Here is a 9030-nt window from a genome sequence, read left to right on the forward strand (position 1 = left end):
CATAATACTTGCATCATAAAAAATAGTCACCGCTTATATCGATCGTTCTCTCTTTCACCCGTGAATTTTGATAACCATAGAAAATGTGATGAAGACAGTTTAGAGAGTATGTCATTATGCAGGGGCAACTACAATAAATATAATCAAGACGCCGATATGGCAGCCTCGCATATCCACTTGCTCCTCATGCCGCCTACGTAGGCGGCACCGTATAACTTGTCGCACATGGTGGTTCTTCAAGATGGATAACAAAACTCACTGACACCGGGTCTTTGGACTGGGCTCAAGATCTCTCATTATTCAAATTTCAACTACATTTCTTACCCTTTTTCACACATGGAGAACTGACACCTGGTGACTGCTCTCCTTTTCCTACCACTTTGAGCCAGTGACATAAAAACAGTCCCTCACTGATACAACATAGACAATAATCCAGAGTTTCTTCCCAGAGAGATCTATGGTAGGTTCTGAGAACCATGGCAGCCACTGATGGATTGCAGGTTTTCAACTCTGTGAAAATCAAAGAAACAATTGAATTTATTTCCTAATATAAAAAGGTTAGAATGTTGACAGGGTTTTAAGATAGGCAGCAGGGAGATGATTTTCTTAGTTGTCTTGCAGGACTACCATTTTTAGATATCCATCATTGATCCCTCAAGCTGTTATTGGTTTAGTGTAGATGATACTGTACTTGTTTGTAGATTGATTACACTATTATATTTAGCAAACTTATGCAGTATTATTATATTTGTAAATAAGAGGGAAGGATGGGGGTGAATGGGCATGGATGATGTGGGCGATGGAATGGGTGGGAGTGGATTTTATGCCTTTGTTTCTTGGTTATCTCCCTTGTAAGGGGGAAAAGTTGGTGGTATACGAAGGTATGTATTATTATTCATGTTTTATTTATTTATTTCATTTATGAGTATTTTATTTAACCAAGAGTGGAGGAGGAATGGGGATGATTCAAGGAGGGAGTCACAAGGTGTGCAAAGATGGTATGTGGAACAAGGAGGATGGGAGGAAATAGAAGGAAGAGTAGCGAGTGGTGGGATGAGGAAGCAAAGAAGGTTTTAGAAGAGAAGAAACGAGTTGTCACAGATTGGTTACAAAATAGAACAAGGGAATCATGTGAGAGGTACAAGGAAAAGAGAAGTAAAACATAAGAGAAAGGACACAAAGAGGAGAGCAGATGTGAAATGGGGTAAGAGTATGACAAAAAAAAATTGAAAGTAATAAAAAAATGTTTTGGAAAGAAATTAAAAGAGGAAGAGGAGGCAAATCAAGTAGAGAAGAAAAGGTAAAAGGTGCAGATAGAGAAATGATAATGGAAGAGAAGGCAGTAAGAGGAAGATGGGCAGAGTATTTTAGGGAGTTGCTAAATGTGAAGGAGGATAAGGAGGGAAAGGTAGTTGCAGTGGGAAGTGCTAAGAAAATGACAGTGATGAGTGAGGAAAATAGAGGAAAAATAAGGAAAGATGAGGTGAAGGCAGTTGTTAAGATGATGAGAGCAGGTAAGGCACCTGGGTTGGATGGATGTCATGCAGAATGTCTAAAAAAAGGAGGTATAGTGATGGTGGACTGGCTGGTGAGGTTATTTAATGTTTGTTTAAGAGAGGGTAGAGTGCCAGAGGACTGCATGTATTGTTCCACTTTACAAGGTAAAAGGGGACAAGTGTGAGCATAATAGTTTCAGAGGAATCAGCTTGTTAGGTGTAGTTGGGAAAGATTATGGGAGGGTCTTAATTGAGAGGATTAGGAGAGGAACAGAGGGAATAATTGGTGAGAAACTGTGTAGGTTAAGGACAGGTAGGGGTTGTGTAGATCAGACTTTTGTGGTAAGACAGATATGTGAGAAAGCTATAGGAAAAGGTAAGGATGTTTTTTGGGCTTTTATGGATCTGGAAAAGGCTCATAACAGGGTAGACAAGAAGGCACTGTATTGCAGATATATGGGATAGTAGGAAAACTGTTAAGAGCAATCAAGAGTTTTATGAGAGTAGTAGAGCATTTGTTAGGATTAGGATGGGGTGGTGTGAGAGGTAAATGCAAGGGTAGTGGGTCAAGGATTGGAGATGGTTAAAGTACATACATTTACCAAGGCTTTTTCCCCCTTACAAGGGAGGTAGCCAAAAAAACAAAGGCATAAAAATCATTCCCACCCATTCCATCCCTAATACACTCCACTCCCCTCTATCCTCCCTCTTATCTTGGCATCTCCTGGATGATGGGTCATCCCTGCATCTTGTCCACTGCCCTGGGTCAGAAGCAGTGTTGCAAGACACAGCACATCCTTAGCAAGGCCGCTTCATAAAATCGGCGACCCCCCTTTCCGTCCCCCCATGCAGAAAAGAAGACAGGGAGAAATCCCTTCAGGCTGCATCAAATTTTTCTCACACATACTACCACACCCCCCATCCCCCACCCATTTCACCTAATGTATCACCTCATCCATATACCATTCCACCCTGTCTTCTGTCCTCTCCCATCCTTTCTCGACATACATTCCCCTCTTCCACAAACCCCTTTTACCCCATCCATCCATCTCATCTTAGGTCGCCCCCTCCACTTCTACCCTCCACACCTCTTTTACTAGTCTTTCTTCACTTATTTTTTCCATGTGTCCAAACCATCCCAACACTCTTTCATCCACCCTATCTCCCAACTCCCTTACCAAGTTCATGTTTTTTAGTGTTAATTCCGTCAATGTTGTGTTGTAATATGTTGATGTTGTGTGTTTTGTATGTGTTGTATGTTGCCGTTTGGGGTTGAGGTTGGGGTGGTAGTGGGGAAGGTGTAGGATCTGGGTCAGAGGGGGGGAAAGGAGAGATCGGGGACAAAGGAAGGGGAGTACTAATCGGGGGTAAGGGCAAAGGGAAATTGGGAGTGGGTAAGGGTGTTGGCTGTGGTTGGGGAGGTGGGATTGGGGTTACTGGAGGGCAGGTAGAACATGTCCAAGTGTTTGTGTATTGGTTTGTGTCAGCAAGTGTTGTACAAGTGAGGTGGGCCCAGTTTTTGCACATATTGCACTGAACTGAGCCCTTTGTCTGTCTGCTCGAAGTAATGGGTTTAGAGCATGTTGGGCATGTGTATTTTGTGGTGGGCCCAGGATTGCTCTCTACATCTCCGGCTAAAAGTAGAAGAAGAGGGGTGATCGCCGGAAAATGACCCCTCAGTGCAGAAAAAACGTAACATTGTGTGTTGGAAAAAAAAAAAAAGGATTGTGGTACTCCCCCAGGTAGGCGTAGCTCCTCCTTGGGGATCGGTGCCATCTGCGTAGAGCTGATGGCCAGGGGTAGTTGCCGCTGTTTGGCCCCCAACTCTTGGGGTTGGGGGGTGGTCCCACGACGTAGACGTTGCAGCTCTTTCTCAAACAACACAAACAACACAAACATACACAAACAACACAACATACACATTGCAATTCTACAAGAAACAAAATTAAGACACTCACACAAAACACCATCATTTCATAATTACACCACCATCAGACAAGACCGGACTGACGGCAATGGCGGTGGACTCATCACCCTGATCCACCATTCCATCTGTTTTGTGGACACAAGTGCCACAACCAAAATTCTCCTCCCTACCACAGATAACACAACTGAAACCCAATCCATTCGTATCCGCACAGGCAACAATTCAACACTAACAATAGTTAACATGTACATTCCCCCCCAATCATCCCCCACAGTTCCAAACACCTTCAGACCTCAACTCAGCCAACTAACCTCAATCCCCAACCTGATCATGGGTGGTGACTTCAACGCCAAGTCGTCTGCCTGGTTTGTCGACAACCCTGACACAGACAGAGGGCTTGATATACAGACTCAATTCGACTCATTGACTATCATGAACAACACGCATAATCATACACATATCCCATACCAAGCCCTCTACACTCCCTCCTCTCCTGATATCACCTTTTGCTCCCCCTGCCTAACCCCAACAACATCATGGAGAGTGGTCGGAGCCCTTGGTTCTGACCACCTTCCAATCATCATCACCACCAAAACAAGATGCACCCCAGCTGGCCACAGACACACTTACACCAATTACAAGAGAGCTAACTGGGAAGCCTTTAATGAAGAGACAGAACAACATTTTGAAACACTTAACAGTACACCAATCACAAACATAAACAATGCTGTGCACGCTTTTAATACAATCATACAAAACGCAGACAAGAGATACATCCCTAGAGGCAACAGAAAATCACACAACCCCAACTTCACACCAGAAATCCAAGGCCTCATCAGACAACGTGACACACTTAAACACGATACCCCCACACCTATCCCTCAAAACATAGCAGACCAAATACAAACACTAAACACTGTGATTGCCAATAAAATACATGAACAAAAAACACAAAATTGGCAAAACTTTATCAATACACTTGATCACAAAACAAACACCAGCAAATTGTACAAAACACTCAACAGCATCACACTATCCAACACTAACACTACACGCTCTCACGCAGCAATAATCACAACAACAGATAATCTACCCTCAAACAGACAACAAGCAAACGCACTCATACGTCATTTCGCACAGACGAGCCATCTTACATCTCACCCTGACGACCGACGCACCATTCGACGTAAGAAAGACTTTCCCACAGACTCAGACTATACACCCTTCATAGACAGTCAGACAAAACTCATAATGCATAGTCTCAAGCACTCATCTGCCTGTGGCCCTGATAACATAAGCAACATCCACCTAAAACACATTGGACCACAAGGTATACACGCACTCACAAACATTGCAAACTACAGCTATTCACACAACACTATACCCGACATCTGGAAGCATGGTAAAATAATCACCATTCCAAAACCGAACAAAGACCCAACAATCCCAACATCGCACCGCCCAATCACACTTCTCTGCACCCCCTCTAAAGTCATTGAACGCCTAATACTTAAACTTGTCACACCATATATTCCCCTTGCTGACTCACAACACGGTTTTAGGCCACTACACTCCACAAACACTCTTCTGACAAACCTCACACAAAGAATTTTAGATGGCATCAATTCGGATAGGCCCCACCACAGAACACTTCTTATAACATTGGACATTAGTAAAGCTTTTGATGCTATCCCCCGCCACAACCTAACAAATAAAATATATAACACAGACATGCACAATAACACCAAAAGATGGCTGGCCAATTATCTGGCAGGCAGGAATGCTCATGTGTCATATAATGGCCAATCATCGCACATCAGAAACATTAAGAACGGAGTACCACAGGGCTCAGTTCTATCCCCCACATTATTTAATCTATACATGCATGACTTACCCACGCCAGACACCTCAGAAATACAAATCTCTTCCTACGCAGACGACATAACAATCACATGCACACATCATAACACAGACAAAGCTGCAGAAATAATCCAGCCTTACCTTGACACACTCAACACATGGTTCATCACAAACAGACTCAAAATAGCTCCAACCAAATCTACAGCAACACTTCTCACCAACTGGACAAAAGAACACAAATACATACCTCATCTCTACATCAACAACACTCTAATACCACACACAAACACACCGAAAATTCTTGGTGTAACATACGATACATCCATGTCTTTCAAACAACACCTCACAAACATAAAAAACAAATGCACACCTAGACTTAACGCACTCAAGTCAATCACTGGAACAACATTTGGACAAAACAAAGAAACTAATATAACAATATACAAACAATGCATACGCTCAGTGATGAATTATGCGAGTCCTGCATGGGCTCCTAATCTCAGTGAGACACACCACAACACCCTTCAAATCATACAAAACAAAGCCCTAAAAACAATTACAGGCTGCACAAATACATCACCTACAGACCATTTACACCATGAAACAAAAGTCCTCAAAGTCAAGGACCACCTCGACATGAGAGGCACACAAACACTTGCTGCAGCCACCACGAACACATCACACCCGCTACACTACATAGCAGAACACCCACACACACCAAGAAACATTAAAACTACACCCATAGACCTTTATTACACACAGATACTCTCTTCTCTTCCTCCACAACCACCAAATACCAGCCTCCGGAAACATATTCATAATCATATCACTCACCGCTCCATTAACACACTGAAAGACAACACACTGCTACATGCCAGACCCCCTGATATCCACCCTTCTGAATCCTCTCTCCCACGTAAGGACAGAGTCCACTTGGCCAGACTGCGATGCGGTCACCACCCAGCACTTCTAAGCTACCAGAAGAGGCTGGACGACCGTGTTGTGAACAGCTGCCCAGGATGTAACACTTCACCCCATACCATACAACACATAATGGAAGACTGCATTATACACAATCATGCACGCAAACAACACAACATACACTCTATAAAGGATTTGTGGGAAAACCCAGTTTCGGCTGTGACCTTCCTTGGGGAGACGGGACTGCTCGGACAGACAGTCTAGGGAACGACAACAACAACAACAACTCCCTTACCACCCCCATTCTCTTCCTCACCTCTTCATTTCTCACTCTATCCAGCCTAGTAACCCCTATCATACTTCTCAGACACATCTCAAACACATTCAAACTCCTTCTCTCTTCCTCTCTTATGTTCCATGTTTCTGCCCAATACAGTGCTGTTGGCACAATCACTCCTTCATACAATCTCCTCTTAGCATCCATTCCCAAATGTCTATTTCTCATTACAGTTTTTAATCCACCAAGGCATTTACTTGCTTCTCTCAATCTTTTTTTACCTTCACCTCCACTCCCCCTTTCCCGCCACATTCGTACCCAAGTATTTAAAACTATCCACTTCCTAAAGGGAGGAGTGGAGGTGGAGGTAGAATGTAGATTGAGAGAAACGAGTGAATGCCTTGGTGGTTTAACCCGTACAGTGTTGCTTTATAGGAGTGAAACAGGTCACGTGGGGTTGGATTTTGGCCAAATAATATTATTGTCTAATAAAATTGGAAAAAAATAGCTGATTTCAACAATATAAATGCGATATCTGAGTGTTTCCTGTAGGCTGTCATTTCCTGTGATTTCTTTCACGCTTGGCTGCAATACTAGAGTGGTGCTGCGTAAGACGAAACATGTGGAATAGTACTATGCAATCTCCGCTTCTTATTTATTATTTCCGACACACTTTGAATGCTTCTTCCGTGACTATATATTGTTTAGTTTGAGTTTCTTGTAAAATATATCTTAGGATTGTTTGTCTAGCCTTTCTATAGTCATATCATAGTACCAAATTTATCGCGCTCGTACAGACTATATTTTCTGTATGTGTATATAAGTAGCACAATATTATCCCTTCATTGCACAAGCATAACATGTTTTCTAACACCAACAACAACAAAATTGTACACAGCTGCTCAAATAAGCCATTATACCAATTTGATGTTTTTTATGTTGGTACTCCTGCATACCACAGCCCGCCCGCTCTCGCCTGCCTGCTGTGTGGGGTGTGGTACCCCACACATTTTCCCATTTATTATGTAGCTTCCGTGTCTTTGCATTTGCTGCCGACCAATTTGGTATTGCTCTGCTACTGTACAGTTCACATAACATCCCAATTTTACAAGTATATCTAAGAGATAATTGTGTATTACCTCTGGACTGTAGCATATCCCATGAAAATCCGTACGGCTGGGAAACTAAGGACTCAGGTTCCGAGGCAGAAATTAATGAGTGAATGATACGAACGCACATGTGAATGAAACACAGCACAGATAATGTGGCAATTGATGCTTACATAGGGAAAAGTGTATTGGCTAATGTACCTACAACTGCCGACCAGTTTTTTTTTTTTTATTCAGATACATATATATATATATATATATATATATATATATATATATATATATATATATATATATTTCCCACATCCGACCTAGTAATGGACCAAAAGGTCTCCTGTCGGCATGCTCCGCCTTTGTAATCCTTTGTAAACTGTTGAACACGCAAATACGCATCCCATGGCCATAGGGGAAAAAAATCCTGTGCCTGTAAACTTTCAGGTTTCCTTATTATAAACGGCCATAGGGGGGAAATTCCTGTACCTCTAAACTTTCAAGTTTACCTATTTATAAACGGCCATGGGGGAAAAAAATCCTGTAACTGTGACATTATCGTCATAAAGAACACTCTCTATTTCCGCCGATGTCAAGCCCCGGGGCATGGTGCAGGATAACACGTGCGAGCAGGGAAGATGTGACAGTGCGTCTGGATAGCATGCATGGCCGGCTTATCACGCCGCAGGGGTGCCAACACAACCGACGATGACTCTACGCATGAACACAAAATACCTTGAAATTGCTATTCAAGTTGGAATAATATAAAAATAGCTGATCTACTAAACAGGATTTTGAGTATATTGATAAGTAATCATGACACCACTGATATATTTCTATAAAAATACCTATTTCTTCAATAAATCACTCGTGGTCATGGATACATTCAATGAAATAGACCACAGCAATACAATAAAAATCAGAGTGAGCTTTCAAAATCATATTTAGGAATAGAAAAGACATCTTGAACCATTTCTACAAGTTTAGGTGCCGTGAAGTAAAAGAAAAGATGATCCGTATATATACGTACTAAACACTTTCCCTCCCGAACGTATATATACGTACTAAACACTTTGCGGGTTAAAAAGTGTAATGAGAAATAGACATTTGGGAATGGATGCTAAGAGGAGATTGTATAAAGAAGTGATTGTAAAAGGGGCATTAGGAAAGAGGGGAATGTCTGTTGAGGAAGGACAGAAGATAGGGGTGAATGGAGACAGGTTGTGTATGGACGATGCTGTGATGCATGAGGGGGAGTGGATGGGGGGGTGAAGGAGTATGTACAAGAAGTAAATTGAGGCAGACTGAAGGGATTTCTCCCCATATCCTCCTTTTCTCCATGAGGGGAAAGAGAGGGGGGGGTTGCTGACTTAATAAAGCGGCCTTGCTGTGGATGTGCTGTGTTTTGCAACACTACTTCTTATCCAAGGCAGTGAGCAAGATGCACGG

General features: G+C 42.5%; 1 protein-coding gene across 3 annotated transcripts in view; it reads left to right on the plus strand.

Annotated features, from left to right (window-relative positions):
- The window catches only part of LOC143027107 (protein IMPACT-B-like), a 42202-nt gene that overhangs the window by 29113 nt on the left and 4059 nt on the right, over positions 1 to 9030 (plus strand). The gene's annotated exons all lie outside the window — the stretch shown is intronic.

The sequence above is a fragment of the Oratosquilla oratoria genome, chromosome 1, assembly GCF_046742065.1.
Source record: "Oratosquilla oratoria isolate Oo_2021 chromosome 1, ASM4674206v1, whole genome shotgun sequence".
Lineage (NCBI taxonomy): Eukaryota > Metazoa > Arthropoda > Malacostraca > Stomatopoda > Squillidae > Oratosquilla > Oratosquilla oratoria.